Source organism: Diplotaxodon limnothrissa, linkage group LG10, assembly GCF_057381915.1.
Source record: "Diplotaxodon limnothrissa isolate DT_005_m linkage group LG10, D_limnothrissa_male_GT1.1, whole genome shotgun sequence".
Taxonomy (NCBI): Eukaryota; Metazoa; Chordata; class Actinopteri; order Cichliformes; family Cichlidae; genus Diplotaxodon; species Diplotaxodon limnothrissa.
The window spans coordinates 2,792,677-2,816,912 of record NC_140605.1 but is presented as its reverse complement, the minus strand read 5'-3'; positions in this window follow the sequence as shown (position 1 = coordinate 2,816,912).

Below are 24,236 nucleotides of genomic sequence, written 5' to 3'. Positions count from 1 at the left end.
CTGTACAAAACCGGTTGCTTACTTAGTGACTGTTGTATGTCATGAAATGCTGCCACTGCCTCCTCTGTCCACTGGATGTAATTGGGGGAACGTGATCCCGTCAGGTCTGTGAGCAGAGCTGCCCTGTTGGAGAACTGAGGGATGAAACGACGGTAGAAACCTGCCATGCCCAAAAAGGATCTCAGCTGCTTCCTTGTTTAGGGCAGGGGGGATGATTCCATGGCCTCGATTTTGCTGACTTGTGGCCTGATAACCCCCTTGCCGATGACATGGCCCAGGTATTCTGTCTCAGCAGCGGCGAAAACACACTTTGACGGATTCACCGTCAACCCAGCTGAGTGCAGGTGGTCCAGAACAGTTCGCAGGTGTTCCACATGCTCCTCCCAGGTGTTGCTGTGGATAACAATATCATCCAAGTAAGCAGCAGCAAAGTCAGAGCAGTCATGTAATACCTGATCCATCAGCCGTTGGAAAGTTGCTGGAGCTCCATGTAGTCCAAATGGCAAGACTGTAAATCGGAAAAGCCCCCATGGTGTTCTGAATGCTGTGAACTCTCTGGACCGTTGAGTGAGTGGGACCTGCCAGTAACCCTTACACAGATCTATTGTGGTCAGGTACCTTGCTTTTCCCAGACGTTCAAGTAGATCATCAATTCTTGGTGTCGGGTAGGAGTCAAACATGGATATGGAGTTCAGGTACCTGAAATCAATGCAGAACCTCATACTCTCATCCTTTTTGGGTACCAAGACCACAGGGTTGCACCATTCACTCTTAGATCTTTCAATGATCCCTAGAGATAGCATCAAATCGATTTCCTTCTTCAATGAAGGCAGCAGACGTTCTGGGATCCTGTAACTTAATCGTCTCACAGAGGCACCTTCTCGTACCACAATATCATGTTCGACAATGTCAGTTCTCCCTGGATTCTCTTGAAAGACTGCTGATTTACACATTTCTCTCACCTGCTGCTGCTTGTCCTCTGGGAGATGGCTGAGATCATAATCTAGAGAGCCAGCAGGTGGTAGATATTGCTCATCTGCTTCATCTTCTTCAGGCACTCGCCGTATGAGCATTGCATCCGCCTTGTGTTCAATACGCTCCACCCACTCCTTCAGAAGGTTTATATGCAAGACCTTGCTGGAGCGCAACTGCCCTGGGGTGGACACCTCATATGTGGTGGGTCCCAGCTTCCTCATGACTTCAAATGGCCCCTGCCACTTTGCCAACAATTTGTTGTTGTCACTGGGGAGGAGCACGAGCACCTTTTGTCCTGGCTCAAACGCACGCTGACGAGCAGATTTATCATACCAAGACTTCTGCTGCTGCTGGGCCTCCACCATATGTGATTGAGCAAGTTCACCCATTTTCTCCAACCGTTCTCTCATCTGAATGACATAAGACAAAATGTTCTTGGATCCCCCCTCCACCTTGTCTCCCTCCCAGATCTCCTTTAACAGAGTTAGAGGGCCACGAACCTCATAACCATACAACAGCTCAAAAGGTGAAAAAAAAACCTGTGGAGGCTTGGGGGACTTCTCTATAAGCAAAGAGTAGATATGGCAGCCATTGATCCCAATCGTTACCACTGTCGTTGACAAACTTCCTGAGCATCTGTTTCAATGTCTGGTTAAACCGTTCTGTCAGCCCATCAGTTTGAGGGTGGTATGGTGAAGTTCTCAGACTCCGGATGCCCAACAACTGATAAACTTGCTTTAACAGAGTAGACATGAAGTTAGTGCCTTGATCAGTTAGTATTTCTCGTGGAAACCCAACTCTTGCAAAGAACTGCACTAAACAAAATGCAATGGGCTTGGCCTTTATAGATTTTAAAGGGAACACCTCAGGATATTTTGTGGCATAATCTGTTACAACAAGCATGTAACGATTTCCTGCTTTGCTCCTCTCAACAGGCCCTACAATATCCATTCCAAGACGCTCAAAAGGAGTGCCGATGACAGGGAGAGGTTGGAGTGGAGCTCTATGGGGGATTTTAGCAGATGTTATCTGACACTGTGGGCAACTTTTACAAAACTGAGCCACATCTTTGCTAAGACCAGGCCAGTAGAAATGATGTTTGATGCGAGCTGTGGTCTTGTGTTTACCAAGGTGGCCAGCCCACGGAATAGAATGCCCTAAGGTGAGAATGGCGTTTCTAACCTTCTGGGGAACCACCAGCTGCAGCACCGACCCCTGCTGACGATAGAGAATGTCATTTTGCAAGATGTACTCACTGTTAACCTGCTCCACTCCAGGTTCCTTTTCTTTGGCCTTCCGGAAAAGAGATATTAAAGATTGATCAGATTTTTGGAGTTCAGCAATTTCAGTTGGAATATTAAACCCTAGGGGTGACGGTGTTGGCTCAGCGTCTGTTAGTGTATCCACAGGTGAAAATTTGAATTTCTCCTGCCTTCTTTGTCTGCGGGTCTTCCGTGGCTTCACCACAGTTGTCTCAAACTCCTCATTAAAAAAAGGCAGGGCACTCAGGGTCTCAGAGTGGGTACTGACTTGCTTAGCCTGAGCTCTGGTAACAGCTACATTGCACTCCTCAGTCTGCTCAGACTCCAACAAATCAAAAAGCACAGGAAGGTCACGCCCTAACACGGCAGAGTAAGGCAAACTGTTCACAACACCCACATTCAGCAGATACATCTGGTCCTGAACTTTAATGTAGATGTCAGCTGTCGGATATCTTTTCTCATCTCCATGGACACAACAGATTGAAATTGTATCACTGGTGCGAACAATATTAGGTGGGGCAAAATCTGAGTGAATAAGAGACCGAGAACTGCCAGAGTCAAGAAGGGCATTGAGTAGAACCCCATTCACTTCAATCTGGCTCATTTTGATGGATTTGTCACTCTCCTGCTCAGGATCAGCATTAGAACGAGGAGCAAAACACATTTGCACCATTTTAGCAGAATTTCTTGGGCACATAGGTTTTGTATGGCCCTCTAATCCACAAAGATAACAAATGAGCTTCTTACCAGAGGCCTTTGGTGGTCTAGTGGTAGACTGAGAGCTCTTACTGGTGCTTGTATTTGCTGAATCCAGATGGTTTTGCTGAGGTATCTTCCGGGTGTCCCTCGATACCTTCCATGCATTATGGCTCCATGCTTGCCCCTTCTTTCTGGCAGCAACAAAAACATCAGCTAACCGAGCCGCTTCCATTGCTGAACCAGGGTTGTGTTCTCTGATCCAAACCTGAAGCTCAGGAGATAACATTCTGAGAAACTGCTCCAAGATTATAGTTTCACCAATGTCATGAATAGTTTTACCCTTTGGCTGGATCCATTTCCCATAAAGCTCCTTCAGTCTCGCATATAGCTCACGAGGGCTTTCATCTGGTTGAACGTCCAGGGATCTGAATCTTTGCCTATATGTTTCAGGGTTAATGTCATATTTTGACAGAATAGCTGATTTCACTTTATCATAGTCTAATGAATCATCAATGTCCATGTGAACATAGGCACCTCTAGCTTTACCAGTAAGCAAGGGTATCAAATGAAAAACCCAATCTGACTTCTGCCGTCGATAAGCTGTAGCCATACGTTCAAATGCGATCAGGAAATGTTCAATATCATCAGCTTCAGTTAATCTTTCCAATCTGCCCTCTATTTGTAGGGGAAACTGAAATGCTGGTGAAATGGCTGGATTGGAATTAGTCATAACTGGTTCAGCCTGGGCCTGCTGAACAGAGGAAGAAGGATGAATATCAAACTCTAATGATTCAGAGCGAGCTTCTGCAGAATCTGATGGTGATGTTCTGACTTGGATTTCTGACTGCAAAAGTCTAAACTGATGTTGAAAGGCTTTAAATCGCTGTTCTTGTCGTGCATTTAACTCACTCTGTTTTGCATCCCGGATGTCCTGTTGTTCCATGTGAGCATGTAGCATATTGACTAGATCAGACAAAGTAGGCTCCTTTTCAACTCTCTCCACAACTTCAGTGACTCCTGAGGCTCCATTTTCCTCCTCTTCACAGGTTTGCTGAGCAGATCGCTTTTTCTTTTCATTCTTGCCACCACGATGCATTCTTCCTCCTCATGGGGAAAAACAGAAGAAAGAAAAAAAGAAAAAGAAAAAAGACCTGTGTCCAATACTGGATGATCCCACTGCTGCCACCAATTGTCAGGGACCAAGCAGTAAAGCATAAAGGACACAGGTGGTTTTAATTCAAAAAACAGGTTTTATTGACCCAAAAATATGAAAATATATTTAACAAAGCCAAAACTTAAACAGGCAGACCAATAAAAGAGGTCAACTCAACAGACTAAACTCAAGATAATCATTAACAAAACCTCAAACAAACATATGGTAAACTGACCTGCTGAAATGACACACAGGGGGACTTAAATACTGGTTTAGCTAAACCAAATGACACACACGGGGGAAAACAAGATGGCTGCCATATAACCAACTAATACAAAACATTTAAACAAACATGAAACACCCCCCAGGCAATGAAGCATGTGGTGCAATCCAATTAGGCTGTCAGCAGTACTTCAGGTCTCCCAGCCCTTTGCCACACCTTTTGCCAGACAGGAGGAGACACCAACCCCCAGGTAACTCAAACAAAGAAAGATGTATTAATATAACATAAAACAGAACTTTGACCTTGCAAGGTTAATATGTGTGCACGCCATATAAACATTGGAAGGTGTGATGGAAAAATGAATACATTTAATAAAGAAACGATATTGAACAATAAATAGAATATTTTAAAGTAGTGACTGTAAATTAAACTAAAGTGAATCAACGGGTGATGAGGTGTGGAGCTTACCATGTGTGGCATGCCATCACACTCCCCAACACTGCCTAGCACTGATATAAAAGTATTACAAAACTTTTCATCAACGTCTCAGCAGGACAGAGAATAAGACCATGATTCATGATGTCATTCCTTCCTTAGGCTACAGTAGCTGCTTTTGGCTGGTTCCAACATCATGATGTGTATCAGTGTGTTTTACACGTGAACCAACACGGTGCAAATGTGGGACACAATTATTTTTGGCACAAAATACTTGGACTATTTTAATGGACGTAGGCATGAAGACACCGCTACTCGGCATCCGCTCTCTGCTGTCATGTTTGGACTACTTGAGCTCAGTTTATTTTTGTTTCTAACTGAAGTGACAAGGAGATAAAGAAGTGTAATGTCACCCTTGAATGTTTGGAGACAGCCTTTACTATGCAGGAGGACGAGTGGGGTAACAATCAGGAAAAGGACCACAGTGGGTCTGTTCTTTCTCAGGCACCGTTGCAGGTCAAATCCAGACGTGATCTCTTCTCTTTCCCGCTGCTGGTCCCCCATGGCAAGCGTCATGTGACACCGCTTTCTGTTGAAGAGGCGCATTACAAATAGAAAGAAAAAACTGCTTCAGAGGGACCGTTTAAAAGAGCAGAGAGATGCTAAAGAGTGGAAAGTCTAGCACAGAGCTACACCAGAGAGTCATTTTCACAGATTATAAAAATGTTGTGCCCCATAACTTTTCATATACTGGGACTAAAAATACTGCAGCTTGTTCTAAATAAAGGGCTGTCTAATGAAAAGGGCTTTAAAAAGTTGATAAACTCAAAAAGAACTTAAACTGTGAAATCGTATATTTAAAATTCATCCAGATATAAGGGAAGGTTTTCTATAAATAAAGAAAAGGCTGTTCTGGAGCCCAGAGGCCACAGTGGTAGCTCCTCTGTCCCTTTTAGCTTTCACCAAAGGCTTCTGGAGCTGATAAGACCCGAGGATCTCAAGCTGTGAGGTCAGATCTGTAAAAGTGACGAATTTCTAAAACTAATTTGGATCATGCAGTAAAAACACTAAACCTGGGGTCATGTGACAACAGGATACTGTGGTGTCTGGAGTCGATCGATAGCTTTTGGTTTCAGGCAGGTAAAAAGGCTGCTTAATAATGAATGTGTGTAATTCATGAACGTGTTAAAAATGGCCCTGTGAAACATTTAGGACGTCAAAGACATTAATCACCAGCCCTGGTTCAGCTCTGTCATCAGGAAATACTGTTTGCTCACAGCAGCATCTGCAGAAAAGCCAAGATCCAAGGTTTACAGGCAGACTGGTCAACTGAGCATTATACCAGATCTGCTACCTTCTGATGGTGCTCGTCCCGAGGTAAATGACATTCAAACACCCAGCTGTCCACAGCAGGGAGTTTTTTTGTCTTCTGTTACTTTGCAGTCTACTCTGATCTGTAAGGTCTATTGTAAGTGCTCAGAGCTGCGGACGGGTTTTTCTTTAGAGTACTTTTGAAAGACATTGAGTACTGAATCCAGAGAACAAGCCAAAGGATGTGTTATGTTAGAGAACCTCTGACGTCGGTGAACATCGGATTCCAGTTTGGCCCTCATCAGAGGTGCTCGACATAGAAATGCATATAGGATCAGTTCACCTGTCACTGTGAGTGCCGTTCAAAGTTGAGTCATTATTATTCGTTAAATGTCTAATTTTTTGGCACAATGTTCAATACTTGCCGTGTAAGGAAAGAGCTCACCTTTCGCTCACCTTTCACCACACTTATCTAAGCCAAAGCCACCAGAGGAATTGTTTTTGTTGTTTTTTAAATCCATAAAAATGCTAGCACCCACCATAAAATCTCAAATATTGAAATAAACAGCTGTATAACACTTTTAAAGTTATTAGACCCTCCAAATATGCGTATGGTCTCAATAGTGATCATGCTTCTCTGGTTCCAACTACAATCTGATTTGGCTGCATTTCTAAATGAGGATGAAGAAGCCAGAAATGTTCCTAAAGTATTCAGAAGGTTTCCAAGGTCCACTGGAATTACAGCCCAAATCTGATGCTGACGCAGTCTGATATGCAGACTGAGCAGACATTGTTTGAATTGTTTGACAAAATTTGAACCGTTGATGGAGAGTCAGAGGTCTGGAACCAAGCAAACATTGACCAAAAACATGTATACTGCTCAAAAGTCCCAGAATAACATTAGATATAGACCTCCGTTTTACTGAGTTTATAAGACGCAGTAAATAAACAGGAGAAGCTTCAGCACCCTCCGGACTTCTTCCTCCTAGCGTTTTTCTCGCTCTGCAGGGTCCGATTTTCTGCAAAGCCGCCTCCATTCAGCACGATCAAGGGCGTCGTTCAGGTTGGCGCCGATCTTCTTCACGTCGTCTTTGACTCGGTCCATCCATCGCCTTTTTGGTCTGCCCCTTGGTCGCCGGCCTTGGGGGCTGAGTCGCAGTGCTGTTCTTGTTTTCGTCACTTCTGACCACGAGTCTGCGGACAGCATTTTGTAAAACTGCTGAAAGAAGGCTTCAAGAGCAGCTTCATTTTAGACCAATCGTTTTAAGAGTAGTTTCACTTCTGTATACTGAGTTTGTTTACAAAATTTAAACTTAGGTAGCCATTATCAGTATTTCTGCATTAACGAGGGAGTATAGCCACCTTTCAGTGATGGACCTCAGAAGTTAAGCAAACCATCTTCCAGCTGGTATTTCACCAAAATAAGTGCATGCTGCATACACAGACACCCAAACATAGCCTGATAATCAGCATAGCACGCATTTTATTGTAAGATGGTCATATATTTCCTTTGGAGCTACTGAATACCAAAACACAACTTGGGAAAAAAGAGTTATAGTACGCACTGAAATTAGCCAGAAATGTAGCTAATCTGTTTCCAAGACTCTCAAGAGTGCTAGAAATGTGTAATAAAAGGTTTACAGGATGAGTACAACGCAGCTCTTTATTAGCATACACTAGCTGCCTAATTTGTAGCCAGTCAGTGATACGCTGCATGTTCTCGTTTGCTCCTAAAGTAAATGTATGTAAAAATAAATGGCTAATCTGCACATAGAGAAGAAATACTGGACAAACCAGAGTTGTTCTCAAGACTTAATGACTACATACAAGGGAGCACAATGAAAGTGTAATGAAGTAGGCAGGAACTGGCTGTGAAAATCTGGAACAGGAAGAAGACTATAAAACACTCTGCCAATGGATGACCTGCTGAAAAGGCATTCACGTTTTATAGGCTCTGACGCTCTACTTAGAAAACCATTATTTGTCTGTGAGGGAAAGTTAGACTGCACACAATGGGTTGCTAAAAACTATTGCTTCTACTTACTGCTCAGACATCTGTGTAAAACAGATATTACATATATATATATATATACTTACTAGGACCTGGAATTACTAAGAATTCCTTATTCATGGGAAATAACTTGTTTCTTGCCAAAGAGCATGTTCTGTGGATCGACATTCTCCGCTTTTTTTATTGATTAAGTGAATGATTGACAGTTATGACAGTCACTGGATTGTCTGTGAGGTGTTTGTGGTAGATGGTGTGGTGGTTAGCAGTGCTTCCTCATAGCTAGAAGGTCCTGGCTTAAATCTAATGTGGGGCCTTTTTGTGTGGACTAAACTTCTACACTGACCACAGGTGTGAATGGTTGTCTGTCCCTGACTGCTGACCTGGGTGTACCCTGCTTCTTGCCCTCTGACAGTGCTGATAGGCACACAGAGAGATGCTGAATTGGATAAGAAGAAGAAAAAGAATCAATATTTCTTCATCGTGTTTCTTCTATCTGGCGCTTCGTATCACAAATGAAGTGTAAGCTACATTTCTTGGAGACGGGTCGGCTGTGAGTAAACGTTCTACACCTCATGGCGTGGAGCTACTTTACATAACCCCTCGGACTGCTCCAACTGCCCAGGGTTAAAAATCGTACAGGTCATAACCATCCAGAGGAGATGGTATAACAAACTAAGTTATAGGCAGCCATTGTCATTTCCTTTTTATACCAGAAAGCAAATGAAGTTGCATATTGACAGCAGGCCTTAGTGCAAACCAGGTGTTGGAGGGGAGATCCTGTTTACAAAGCCATTCCTCGTGGTTGCAAGGTGCTTGTTTACTTTGCAGATATTGCTCAGCATTCTACATATTCCAAGAGGAGCGCTTGCTTTATGTTTTATCCCTCTCCTCTAGCTACAGCCCGGTGTGGCCTTTGCCAGCTGTCACTGGAATGACCTCTAATTAACACTAAGCTCCGAGCTTTAATGTCCTTTTGAGTGGGTGTGTGTTTATGTGTGTGTACCAGCTCCCTCCATAAATACCCTCTGGCATGTAGTAGCCATTCTCATTGAGGAACACTGCTATTGGCTATTCATGTGTGTGTGTGTGTGTGTGTGTGTGTGTACAGTACATTATGTGAATGTGCACATAAAAAGCTGTTTTATTGGTGTTTACAGCAGAGCAAAAAAGTCCAAAAATTTGCAACATTTTCCCACTTGTAACCATAAAGGTGATCAATTCTGTTTTAATTAAAATATGGGATGCTCTGCTATGCCACACACTCCCTGTAGGACACACACGCACACTCCCACACATGCTTTCCACTTGTTGACTTGTGGTGCCAGCCTGATCTCACCTTTCTAGCAGTCCATGAAGCCAGTCTGCAGTGTGGACAGCCCCCTTCACACTCAAGGGTCCCTCTTAGATCTCATTACACTGTATTACGACTAAGCCCACCATGCATTCCCACAGTGGAAAATCCCGCTGTTCTCAGTGTATGGCTGAAAAACCATTAATTTCCCCACTCCCCTGTTTTACACCGATACAATCTCCCATTCTTCATGTTCGTAAAACCAGCGAGAGCTCTCTTGGCCGATGAGATAGCAGCTGCACCGACGCTGTTCTTCAATAAGTGAGCAGTGAAGTAAGAGCGTTGCTGCAGAGCTGCAGGGCTTCATCTTCTTCCTCACAGCAGGAGCGGCTCAGCTCATAATGTTGAGAAATGGTTTTTAAAAAGTAATGTGAGGTAGCCTCTGAAGGAAGTCTCACAGGATGGGAAAACTCCAGCCGTGGCCGGCGGCACTAAATAAAGACGGGGGGCGGAGGACTTTATTAATTTGCTTTTTTGTTTTCCTCCCTGTGTCAGTGCTGGTATTTTTGGAGCAAATGGTTTCTTCAGCAGCTGTGACCCACCTGGGATGAGCGTGTGTTTGTATGAGGGAGTATGCTGTTATTAGTTCATGGTCACCTTCCTGGCTAAGCAACCGGTCATGGCGGGGGTGGTGTGTGGGAGACAGAGAGCCAGGCCACACACACCTCATGCACGGCTGCAGTGTTCATGTCCCCGAGTTTCTCTTCCTCAGTCCTGTGGATTTTCAGCAACAGGCGCAGAAACAGCCAAGCTGTGATATCGTGGTTGCGGTCGCATTGATCGGCCTGTACGGCACCACCTGGGGGTGACCGAAGGAGCTTAGATGCCACTAATGCATGCTAATGTGCACGTGGCCGAAGAATTTCAAGCTAGAGTTTGTCAAAGCTTAACCCTCTGCACAGAGGGATCAGGGATGCAGAGCCGCAGAACTCTGCGTCTACAAAAATAATAATAACATGCTTCTCTGCAGCTCCCTCCGTGTCGAAATCCCAGCCTGCTGCGATCACAGGGGCAAGGAGGAATTCCTGTCTGGAGATGCCAGAAGCTGTTAGTCTGAGAAACAGAGAAACTCTGCTCGCTGCGTTCAACCACAGGGGAGGGAAGAGTTCTTCTATACAATGAGGCCAAATTTATATGCTCTGGGGAGGGGAGACGGACGTGTTTGCAGGTTTTTAATTAAGTAGGAGAAGAGTAAATCAATGAGGGAAAACAGTCTGCGTTTGCTCGTCAAAAAGTAGCCGAGCATAAAAAGGTATTCAGCCTGTCTTTCTTTAATGTATTCAGTATTTATCTCCCTTCTTGCATTCAGTATATTCCTTTTCCTCATTCTGTCTTCTTTCAGTACTTGTTTTTCCCCTTTTCCAGCTGTGCCGTCCCTCTTATTTATTTCTTTGTTTCCTTTCTTTTGGTTCTGTCCATTTTAAGTTCTTTAAGGCATTTGTTCCTTTTCTACATTCCTTCCTTCTCTTCCCAGCGTTTTCTCTGTACCTGTCTGATAAAGCGACAGCCACATAGCGAGAGCTGCGTGCGTACAATGTGACAGCTCTTAAACGCTGCTGCCTCGGCAGTGACAGGCTGCTGAGCGCCGTGGTTGATGGGATGCAGTTAAAGTTACAGCAGCAGATGGAAAAGCTTTACAGAGAGGCATTTCAGAGCTACTTCACATGCCCCCTGCCTTTGTGCAGCAGCGTATATATATGGAGAGGTATTAAAATCCGAGGGTCACATACATCTTCTGCTCAAACACATCCTGGGCAACCAGGAAAAGGAGCCTCATGGTTTTCCCACATTGCACCTGGGTGAATTTTGAACCCCCACCGCCCCTTTTAAATTTGACTTTATCTTTGCCTTGGCTTTTTTTTCTCAGCTTAGTATTTCACACCTCGTAGCTGCCAGCCTGACAGCTGATTTATTTCTTTTTGGTGCAAAAGGCAGTCCCCACCTTGAAAGATGTTTGGGACTGGCAGGCAGGTAGTATGGTGTTACACCTCGGGCCTTTGCGGTTTGCATTGTTGTCCGGCTGAACTGACGTCACTTGACATTCATGTCTACCTCTTACCCTGCAGGACGGCTGATCTCGTTACCATTCAGCAAGCGGAATTCAAGAAGAATAAATCCTCAGCTGTGTAAGAGTTTATAGGGCTCCCTGGATGTTATTTATCCCTGTAGCCAGGAGGATATCCCATGTGAGTACAAGGCATTCAGGGGTTAATGTGAAATCCTCCTTATTCCCCTCATACAAGATGATTTATTCCTCAGACTTAAGTTGTAGCACATGTGTCTTGCATGGACGGAGCAGCACATCGGATATGACTGCTGCCCCCAACGCCTTGAGAGCCATTTGTTAAGGGTCCAAAGAGGTCAGAAAAAATTTTGACCCTACAATCAGCCAAGCCTGCCGGCCGTGGTGCACATATCAGTTGGTTTTCGTGTTCTTTGAGCTGCTTAACAAGCAGGGGGCTTCGACTCAAGTACTGCCATCTGGCAAGCAGCGACAATAACATCCATCCTAAAAGAAAACGGACAGGCAGAATAGAAGAGCCAACTTTAAGATTATCCCTCAGACACAGTCACTGCACAAATCCCTGTTATTCACAGGAAACCAGGATCTGACTGGAGGCTACGAATGTAAGGGAGCTTTTAAGGTGTGCTGTAAAGGTAAGCAATCGGGATGATGTAGCTATGTCGAGCCATAAAATGAATCATTGTCTCTACTGGGGCACATTTCCCCCCATCTTCACCATTGTTCGTGTCCATCTCCAGTATCCACTTGGCTTCTATTCTTATCTCTTTTGTAAGTGGGATTATGGTGACATGTTGTCTATCGTGGCTTTTACAGCAAGTACTGCATCCGTCGCCTCAGGACAACCATAGGGCGGTCAGCGCAGGTTACAGGGATCTTTGCACGCACGCACACCCGCATGGAGTTACATGTTGGCCTACAGGAACTGGCTCACAAAGGAGAGTGTTTGACTGGGGATTTCTGTTATTAGGAATAAAGGGATGAATTGTTGCTCATCAGATGATCAGCTTCGTCATGGTTTAGCTCAAAGAAATTGTTCAACATTGTGATTTATGAACTTGCAATATTTGTACAGAATAAATAATCAAAAATATATTGATATTTATTTTGTGTTTTTTTTTATTTAACTTTTAGACAGCATAGGTGTTCAGCACTGTTGCCTCATGGCACCATTTTACCTGCGCCTTTCTGTTTGGAGCTTTGCATGTTCTGCCCAGGTCTGTACGGGTTCTCACCGGCACTCTGAATATAATAAAGTAAGAATTCTGACTGTTTTCTCAGAACTCTGACATTAATCTCAGAATTCTGAGAAAACAGTATTAAAGTCTTAGTTTAATCTCAGAATTTTGGGATTAAAGCCTGACAGTGGCCCTATTCCTCTTCAGTAAGCTTCTAACTCTGTTAAACTAAATAAATCATATTTTTTACAGATGCATGGATGTTAAACTTTGTTACACCTGGTAGAGCAGCCACACTAATCATTTCATTAAAGATGAAACTCTCAGTGATGTGTTTGTTTGAGTTTGGGACCTGAAGAAGAGTTTGGACAGCAGGTCTTTATGCTAAGACAAGCTAATTTAGCAGAATTTAGCTAGCACTACAGAAGAGGACAGAGCATAACTGGGCTGTGTTTTAAGTTGCAGGTAATTTCAAATTCAGCTTTTAAAAAACTCAGAAAATATCATGAAACAAATTGTTTTTGTCACAGAATATGTGTACTAGCCAGCAGCTAACTTTACAGTCGCTGCGTTTCCCAGTATGTGCAATACTGAGGTGATAAAAGATGCAAGAAAAAGAAGACCGACAAGGAAGATGGGACTTCATTTTTAAAGGTAAGGAGAGCTCAGCATTAGATTACATCTGATCCCGCTTTAACCCTTGTGCATTATTAATCTTCCAATGATTTATGCTGTGACAGCTGCTGATCATTTTTTATTAGCCACACAGATTTTTAAAAAGATTCCAGTTACCAAACAAGCTTTGTTACAACACAATAGCGAATGCAAACAAGCTGCTTGCTTCTGCAACAACAGAGGAACATTTCGTTCTCTTCTTACTCAGGATGAGGACTCGTAGGCTGTTTTTAGGATGCCTGTGTGTTGATGAAAGCACACATTCTTGATGCTCCAATCAAATTTAATTGTTTCAGTTATTACCAAACTGAGTCCATATATCAGTTATGAAGCAAAATTACTGCATAGTAGAATATGAACAGCTAGCTACTATTTAAAATAAATTAAAACTTTATTGCAAAATCCTACTTTGTACAATAGTACAACAAAACTGGAGTACTGTCCTACATCGCTGCTGAAAGAAAGGCAAGCAGGTATCAGAATCAACATGCATACAGAAAAATATACGTGTTTGTGTGTGGAAAAAAAGGAGCTAATCAGATCAGATTAGGGCAAAAACTGTCCTTGAGTCTATTTTGGTCTTTAGTGAGGCAGGGAGCGCCCAATGATGTTCTGGGCGGTGTTAATCACCCTTTGTAGTGCCTTCTGGTGTGCCATTTCTTTTCAAATACGAGAAAGCAGCATGTCAAATTGAACTTGACCGTTGTTCCCTTCACACCACAAACGATGTGGAAGAAGATGTGCACAGAACTGCAGAATCCAGTCCCGGAAATGTTGCTTCACTACAAAGATTTTCACAGAGGTGATCAGATGGAGCATTTTCATACTCTAGAAATGTTTGACCCGTTGCCCAGTACTGCACACCATCTTGGCTGTATTTGTGTGCCTGTAATATAATACTTCCCTGCATCAAATAAGCGAGGCATTCCTCTTCCACTTTAACATCCTCAATTGTGCAATAAGTCACCTTTTTTTTTTTACAGTTTAAGTTTTGCTGGCTAACTCGTTTTTTATCCACACACTCCACCAGAGAACTTCAATGTACCAAAACTAGATCCGATGTTTTCGCAGATGTAATTTGAGTTCCTGCCACACTGAGGAACTACAGGTAAAAGTTCAGTCCATTTGAAGCCCATCTTGAACAAAGTCATGTGTCTTCGTGCTAATTCAGTTAGCCTTGAACTCGTAAAGACCATAACTGGAACAGCTGGATTGTTTCCTACGTAGAAGGATTACCAATACCGATGATGTATCCACATATGCCTCCAATAAAAAGTGGAGGGAAATGAGGGTCAAAGTTGACATAGCTAAAGCCAACAAAACATCAGAAGACAGAGATATAAATCTGGCAAAGTCAATATTAGTCAGATAGGAGATATGAGGAGCCTGAAGGAAACATCTCTAGATCAATGCCCCAGCCCCTTGGGGCTCTCAAAGTAGAGCATTCAGCCCAACCCCACCCTCATCACTCCGCTCTTTAACTAGACCTGTGTTTCAGCTTCTGTCTCATCCATCTCATCTGCAGCAGTGCTGTTAGGCTGCTCCCAGCTGCCGCCTCCAGAGGAATCCACATACCTGCACTCCCCCTCCTCTGCCAAGAACCATTCAGTCCACAAACAACAAATAACTTACCTCAGCTGATGGATGACTCGGCGTGTAACCTAATACGGGGGCTTTCATCTTGTCTGTAGAGCTACTAACAGCTTAACTAGAGGTTCAACAAAGGTTTGATCATGATGGGAAAAGGAAAAGAAAATATGCCATATTGTGTAAAATACATTGATACTGGCCATAAATGCATGTTTGTCTTCATTAAGCTACATGAACTTTAGATTAGCTGTGCACACAGTATAGATGTTACTGGTTCTGGGAGCAGGGCTGGAGTTAGTCTTCTCTCCAAGTCTCGTGACTCTGCAGTCCGCTCTTCCTACTCTGTAGTGTGTCTCCTTTAAACTCTGCAAACATTTCCTTTATTTATTGGGTCCTCCCATCAAAGCTCCAAATTCCCTGTAAGGCTGAGGTTTTCATGTTCCTAAGCGGGATCCAAAGCTTTAAATTTTCACTGATGGTTACTTTTACAGATACAGGAGCAATTCCAGCTCACATTTTACATTTTTGCAGTTAAAAAGTACATGTGAGTCAACCCTGTAGAGCAGAGATTTACAAGCCAAACACTGTGGCCTTTTATCCAAAAGATCATTTAGTAATACTTAGATTGGAAACTAATTCTCCTTTTGCACTGTGTCCTGTAAATTCATGCTTTAGTTCAACAGGAAAACATAGTGACCACCAAAAGAAAGTGAAAACCTTACACGCACATCTGACATGATTAACATTGTACATGATAGCTAAGATATTGATTGGTCACTGTAATCCAGCAATAACTAGATGGGAAAAACGACCTTTTCGGAACACAGAGTGATCGATTGTGTGAACTTAGAATGTTTATGTGATCCTGCTTTTTAAAGTGATGACATGTCATTCAGACATAGACCACTTTTACATACATCTGGCAACAGGACAATATTGTGCCCTATTCTCAAGATTTGATCATACATTAAATGGCAAATAATGCATAGGGCTCCGAAGCAGTGCTATTCCTCCAAGCAGAACATCTCCACTAACCTGCTCTGCTTAATGTCATGTGTATGTGTTAGTCCCCATAGGGAAATTACTCCTCTGCATTTAACCCATTCACCCAGTGAAGCAGTGGGCAGCCACCAAAGCAACACCCGGGGAGCAGTGTGTAGGGACGGTACCTTGCTTAGGGGTACCTCGGGGTAGCTGGTCAGTGGATTCAAACCTCCGACCTTCCGATCATGGGGCAACCACTCTACCTACTGAGCTATCCCTTTTAATGTAAGGTCCGAAATATTGACTCTGACCTGCTTATTCGTTTTCTAAAGGTTCAATCAGAAGTGAACATATAAAAAGTATGAATTTATTTTTGCGAGCAAGACAGTTTTTTGACAGGAGCCTTAATCTGGAGACTCTTCATGATTTAATGTGTCCACTCAGTGGACATGCAGTCTGAACTGAATCGATCTCCTCGTTAGACACTAATCACACTTTAAAATGGTCCAGTGCTATTTTACAGCCAGTGTGTGACGTACGTGTGGGTAGTCAGTTAATCAGTCTACACTCACTTTAACGTGCTCTTGATAGATAATGAAATCTGTTGCACTGCTGATATAAATTAAAGTGACATTTATCCAATTTATCACTGGAACAGACCCTGTTACACTGTTTAGGGGTTGCAAAATAAATTTCAAGCTTTGAAAAGTGATTTCAGTTCAGCCAGCTATTCCAGCATGTTTTACATGCTTTGTAACAGCTGCAGGACTTATTCAAGTGCTGTCTCCTCTATACTTCTTTTCTATAGCTAAGCCTCGTGTTGTGTTGGAGCTCCTGATAGCATTCAGCCCAGCCTTTGTCACACAACAGAACAATATTGCCTGTTGGTGTTGGCTTACACAGCTTATCTCATCCTAGACAGCACATACAGCACGTGTGCTTTTAGGGGCCCACAATGTCAAAATTGCTGTGGGCTACCCCACATGGAATAAACCCTACAGTTCACCCACAGATACCCACTATGGGCATGTTTGTTGGGGTTCTACAGCAACCCGTCCCTCCATTGTCCTGAATGCTTTTAGAAGCAGCTGGCAGCAGATGCTGCTATCTGCTCTTTAACTGTTGACGTGACGAATCCTGCTTCCGGGTCCAAACTGCGTTTAGTAAGGCTGTTGTGTTTTTAACATGTTTTAATGCTTTTTATCTTGTTGTATTTAATGTCAACAAGCCCCTAAAAACAGTCAGTGATCACTGTCGGCTTCTCTCGGTTTTTATTACCGCTATTCGTTTTAAAGCTCAGTTTTTAAAACCTTACCATGTAGCTACAGCCCAGCCCATGCAGCAGTATATTAATGACTAACCTCGTATTGTGGATGGATTATCTCAGTTGTTCTCCTGACTGAAGTTTGGTCCGTTTACAGCATCCTGCCATGCCATTGCATTTGTCTCTAACCATCAGGAACCCTCACGTTAACTTTTACCCAGTGGAAAATTGTTAGCGTTCATCCTCCAGCTTCACTGTGTTTATGCTATGCTAACATAGCTGTGTCGCTAGCGATCATGTAGCACATCATTATATAGCAGCTAGCCCAACTTCAGTAACCCTACAAACGTCACTGCTGTTTAGTTTTCTGTCTTCATTTATGTTGGAAGTGATAGCAGAGCTGTACGTTTGAATTTATTCATAAATCTCTCAGTCAGAACAAGCTATATCATGTTTAGCAGGAAGCTAGCGAGCTAACTTCCTGCTAACTTTTAACAACAACAGCAACAACAACAATCTTTATTTATAGAGCACATTTTAAAGCCAAGGGCATGCCAAAGTGCTTTACATAAAAGAATAAAACAATAAAACAATTAACACTATAACATCAGAGTCATATAAGTGTGGAATTATGTTCACAGGTAAAAACCACTAATAAGAGTAAACTATAGCACATAGCTATAGCAAAGTAAAGCTGTACCATCAAACACAGTGATAGAGAACATAGACAACGCAAGACAACGCAAGACAAACAGAAAAACTAATAGAATAACTCACTGCAAACAAGGCCAGGATTTAACTGGTAGAAAAAGCAAGTTCAAACAGATATGTTTTAAGCCGTGATTTAAAAGATTGAATAGAGTCAGACGCCCGGATGCCAATCGGGAGATTGTTCCACAGCTCAGGTGCAGCTAGAGCAAACGCTCGATCACCTCTAGACTTCAAACGAGATCTGGGCTGAACCAACAATAACTGTGAGGATGATCTTAAAGCCCTCGCAGGAGCATATGAGTTTAAGAGTTCCTTAAGATAGCTTGGTCCTGTGTTATTAGTAATTTTAAAAGTAAGCAACAGAATTTTAAATTATTAACTCTGTTAAATTTTGTTTTCATGGATGCCTGGATGTTAAACTTAATTGTTACACCTGGTAAATCAGCAACGCTGATCATTTTATTAAAGATGAAAGAATTTAGACAGTTTGTAACTCTCAGTGATGCCGCAGTGTTCGTTTGACTTTGGGACCTGAAGCGGAGTTTGGGTCCAGACACAGCTGATGATGTCAGACTTAAAGACCAGATAAAGTGTATGACAGGAAGGAGAAGCCCAAGCTCCTGCTGGTGAGTATGCACATATGTTCATAGAATAGAATAAATCCTTATTTTGGTGCATTATCATGCTATGTTGTAACTACCACAAAAGATGAAGCACAGCTTAGAATTTTCAAAATGTTTTTCAGGTAAGATTCTGAGTATTAAAAATGAAAGTTTTGAGCTGGTGCTGGGTGAAAAGAGAGTGCACATGAGAAATAAATATTTACATTCTTTTTGAATGTTCATCCAGCATTAAGGAGGTCACCCAAGTCAGCAAGCTTCACCGAATGTCTCTAAATGTCCTCATACTTCAGTCCAGACCAAAGTGTTGACTCATCAATCATCGAAGTTCCAAGAGCTACACATAGTTAGCAACATAAATAGGGTTATCACAAAACTTTGCATTTTCTCTCAAACATATATGTTATACCAACAGTATAAAAGTCATTTTTTGCATAGACCCAGCCAACAATAACGAAGCCCAGAGGGCAAATGGAAAACATTTCCAGAACAGAGCAATCTCCAAAAAATATACTACTTTTCCCCTAGAAGGTTGGATAATTACACAAAACACTATCAGACATCTCTAATGAAAAATACAATAACATAATAACACCTTAAAAGGATTTGTTACGTGCTTTTCTTAAGCTTAGGTAAGATGATATTACCTAATATGTCATTCTTCGTATTACAGAAAGACTTTGATACCGTGTCTGATTTCAGTGTTAAACCGGTAATGAGTGCAATGTTAATAGCGTAATCCCACTATTTCATGATAGAAGAGGCTGGGTATCCATTTCAAGGGCCAGTAATGGACTACTGGTTTAACAGCAGAAACGCCAAACACGGGGCAGATACATGCAGCTACCGAACAAGACTTAACCTACAGCTGTGATCTGTATGGGTGTGGAAAAACATGTCTGTTGCACAACATATGGTAATACAGAGTGTTGTTGACAAAAATTTGGACGCGGTTGGTGGTTTTTATTTTGCAGAGGATTGTCTGAGCTGAGCCAGGAATCGCTACATTCTTTCCTCACGTTGTGAATTATTAATCTCACATTAATCTCGGCTTTTCATGACACAGCAGCCTCAGTACTGTTACTGTTGCTTTGGCTGACTTTGTTTCCCTCACAAATTTATTACATTTGCTCAACATTACTTACTTGCAAGAAACAACAGGCAAACCAGTGTTTAACTATCACATAGGCTGACAGGAATTTGGGAGGTATTTGGATTTTTGGCTACATAAATCTAGTTCACAGACGCAGGACCAACGCTTTAAATTTAAGATTAAAAAAACATGTACACGCTGGGCTCGTGCCAGCATTTGTGAGCTTTGCATACTGTATACAAATAACTACTTTTAGCTGAAAGTCTTCAGCGGAGATGGCTTTGAAACAACTGAGACTGTTGTAGAGAAATCAAATCATCAATCAAAAGCTTATTTTAAGGACTTCCTGGAAAATATAGTTAGAAATGGTTTCGTAAGCATTTCCACAGGATAGTTTCCTCTAAAGAACGTCTTCAGCTTCTGTCTGTGGCTTAACCTCAGTATTTCTAGAATTCTAACTATTCTTGTTTCAAACAGCTGAGAAATAACTTTAAAGACACCAGCGAGACACTGATTCACTTTCACTTTGGCTTCTGCTCCTGAAAAGCTATAAAGTCACACCCCTGATGTAAACATGCTTTCCCTTACTTAGATAAGAATATTAATAGGCCTAAATTTGATTGGGTTCATCTCAAGAGGAAGTTGGTTGGTGAAGGTCTGAGTGGTGACGGCTGTTTGTCAGAGCGGCTACAGAGCTGGAGCCCAGGAACAGATTTCTGGAAGGGTCCTCAAAACAGAGGCCAGCCGTGTTTCTTTGCCTCGCTGCAGCACTGGACCGAGAGGCCCTCCAGAATAACACCCAGTGCCTGGAACCAAAGTAATCCTCACTGTGTCTCACAGTAGGGGAGTATTTCTCTGCCATAGCTCTGAAATGCTGTCCTCTTTATACAAAACTACCTTTTACTGAGCAGACTGACTGTCCATTGGAGCTTAGCTTTTGTTTCGTATTTGCATAACTATGTTATTTTATACAATTATAGATTAAAGGGATAGTCAATGAGAGCAATAAAAATGATTAAAGGACCAACTGGTGCTAACTTTACAGCGTAATTTTAAATCACAGAAAGTCAGTGAAGTAAAAACGGTCATCTTTAGTCATGAGCTGTGATAATGAGGTTTTCTTTGACAAAATCTAAAGAAGAGAAGACGTCCCATGATCTGTCTGTAACTGTCATCATTAAGAGTGTGGATTTGACTAAGAAACAGTGTTAAACATTCCCATTCAGTACCTGTAACCTACCACGCCTGACACACCTGACTATGCTACAAGCAACATTCAACACAGTTGAACTCAACAAGAAGTAAAACCCCAACTGTAACTGTCCAATCAGAGATGCTATCAGATAATGTTTACAAACTGTTGATAAAGAACATAGAGATAAAGCAGCAACACTGTTGGAAATAAGACAAGACAAGGCTGAATAAAACTGTTAATCTTGGGATTTAATCGTCAACTTGATGGCTGGAGATCTGAAACATTAAACTGGATACATTTAAAATATGAAATCTTACTGTCCTTTGGGGCGTATTAGATCAGATGTGGAAACTGCTTGGATTTTTCTTCACACAGATCAAAATCAAATCGATTTCATTGATTGAATGGGTACTTTGTAGTCTGTGTTCTAGTAACTGCGATCCTTAAAGTACAAAAATGTCAGCAGCAGATTAGACTCCAGTCCAGCATGTCTCAGCAATGTCACTCATAACATAAGTACATTTCCACCACTGTGAAAAAATGTTATTCATAACTCAAAATTTTGAGTTGATAAGTTCAAAATTCAAGGTATTTTTTTTTTCAAAATTTCATGTTAGCTCAGCCAATCAGCACGCTGTTTTTTTTTTGTTACCCAGAAGCAGATGGCGCAGACACAGGTGCCCTCAGGTAGTGATATGATGCTGTGCTGCTCATAATGCAAGAATCTGCTTACAGTTGATTTTACACCCAAACATGTAATATAACCTGCTGTTAACAGCTGATGTGTTCAGCCTAAGTCACCACAGCAGCTTTGCCAGATAAAGAAACAAAGCTTTAAGCTTGACGTAGCTTCTTATGTCATTAATCTTGCCTCGTAGGTTTGTTAGCTAACTCTAGCAGTAGTTACTGCTAGAGGTGAACAAGTTGCATGTGGGATAATTCTTGCAAGGGAAAAAGAGACTAATTAAATTAAATCTGTTTTTTTACTAGAACCAGATGGTGATGATGACAAAAATGTTGCTCTTACAGTGTAGCTGAAAACACGCAGTGAAACAGTCAGAAGGCTGAGGCTAGTTTAAGTCTGGACTCAGGAGCAGTGCTATTAAATGCAAACAGAACCACAGATATTTAATGCTCCAGTGTCCTTATAATTTTTTGAAGCAGCTGTATTTTCCAGCTCCAACTTTTATCTCACGTTGCCTAAATGTATCTCCCTCGGGTGCCTCGGGGCTTGTAGTTACCTGTTGATAATAAAATGTGTGTAGTCTGTAAAATCACTTAATGTATCTCATCCATATTTATGAATACAAACAGACTTCGGCTAGAAAAAGCTAAGAAAGCCATAAAACCTGGACCTACAGCAATGACCAGAACAGAAAAGCATGTTCTAGTCATTTCTGCTTACACTGTATATTAGACAAACACAAGACGTTTTTTTCACGTCTGACTTCACTAACAGACATCAAGTATCTTGGCTCACGCTCACAAATGAAAGCCTGCCTCTCACCAGACGCACATCAATCCAACACGCGAGGGGAAAAGACTGGAACGTCTCAGGATAATTATTTCATGTGTCTTTTGATCATTTTTCTTTATCTTTACCATCAACCACTGGCAACACTGGCAACAAATGTTGTTGTGATAATAGATTACTTGTTTCATATTAAGGAAAAAAAATCATACAAAACTAAAGATCAAAACTTGGTGAGCAACAGATAAAGGCTGATGATTTTTAATGAATTACTTGTTTGTATTGTTGAGCAATAGATTTACGGTGGGGTGGAAACAGAGGTCGGATAATCACAAAGAAATGAAAAACGCGTGAGGTCAAAAGACACGTGATGTCTCCTGCACTCATCTGATCTCAGGGTTACCTGCTGAGTTCTAAGTGAACCCCTGAAACACAATGAACCAGCTCACCAAACGTTAATCTTTATCATTATTGCCATTATTGTCAGGTACTCTTGCACTTGCATGCTATGCCAACATTACAGCATGTCTGCGATTCATCCCAAATATTACACTTTCAGTTTAAAAGTCCACCTATGCTGACATGAATTAGAATTAGAAATTGTCATTCATGCATTTGTTTCATCTCGTCTGGACTATTGTAATTCTTTGTTTACTTGTTTATGTAAAGCCTCTTTGGAGCATCTGCAAGTTGTTCAGAACGCTGCTGCAAAGCTTCTGACCAAGTCCTCCGAGTTTTCCCATGTCACACCCCTGCTGATTCAGCTGCACTGGCTCCCCGTTAAATTCAGAATCCACTTTAAGGTTTTGACCTTGACTTTCAGGGCTCTGCATGGACAAGCACCAACATAAGTGAACTTTTACATAAATACATTCCCAGCAGGTCCCTGAGGTCATGTGACCAGGGCTTGCTTGCTGTCCAACACACGAGGCTGAAAGCAAAAGGCGACAAAGCTTTTGTAACTGTGGCCCCCAGATTGTGGAACTCTCTCCCTTTGAGCCTGAGATCTGTGGACTCAGTGGTCGCTTCTAAAAATTTCCCGTCATCATTTGTGCACATTATTACTCAATGTTTAATACAGATGTGAAAAGTACAGCTGTGTGCTATTAATTCGGTTTTGTTTAAAATTGTTGTTAAACAACAATCAGATTCCATATTTTACTAATAATCAGAAATCGTCATAATCCAAAGCGTCTATAAATGTTTCCTCATATTTCAGGTGGAATTATTGTGTTGTAGGATCTACCTTACAGTATAAAGCGCCTTGAGGCGACTGTTGTTGTGATTTGGCGCTGTATAAATAAAATTGAATTGATGATTCTGTTTGACCCACATAAATTTCAGCACTAAATAAAAGCCCCACAGGAGAAAATCAGTCTGGTTAGGAGTGTTTGGCTCTATAAACTCTAATACTTTATGTCTGTGAACAATTTGCTGGAACTCTGAAATTTCATCTATCTGTCACTAGCACTTGACTTTCCTACAGTAATATAATTAGAGTTCGACCACTTAAAAGGTACACAAGAAAAACAGAAGGATGTAGTGTGTAATAAAAGATGCTGTTATTCATTAAACATTAATACTAGTTGTTTAAAACTCTTACTCTGGATATACGACTGTTTCTGTTTATTTCAGCTGATTCTGTCAATCAGCTGTGTCGTGTTGGGAGGAGAGGGGGGTCCTGTTTCATTTTGCACTACCATTAACTAATACCTAACTAATTTGAGGCATAGATGTATGCGAGTAGGTGACCACTTGCATCGGTGGACAGGAAGACGAACATTTAAATTGAGTTAAAGTCATTGAATGATGACATTTTCATCAAAATTCTGCTAGAAATATCTGGAAAGTATGTTAGGTCTACAAATGTCACGGCACAGTCGTGGTTTAAATTGTTGTATTGGGATAATTCCAGGTTTTCCGCACCTAAAGTTGACATATGTAGGAATATCCTTGAAGCATATTTTTAAAACTATACTTAGAAAAAGTTAATGTGGCCCGCTACGTCAAAT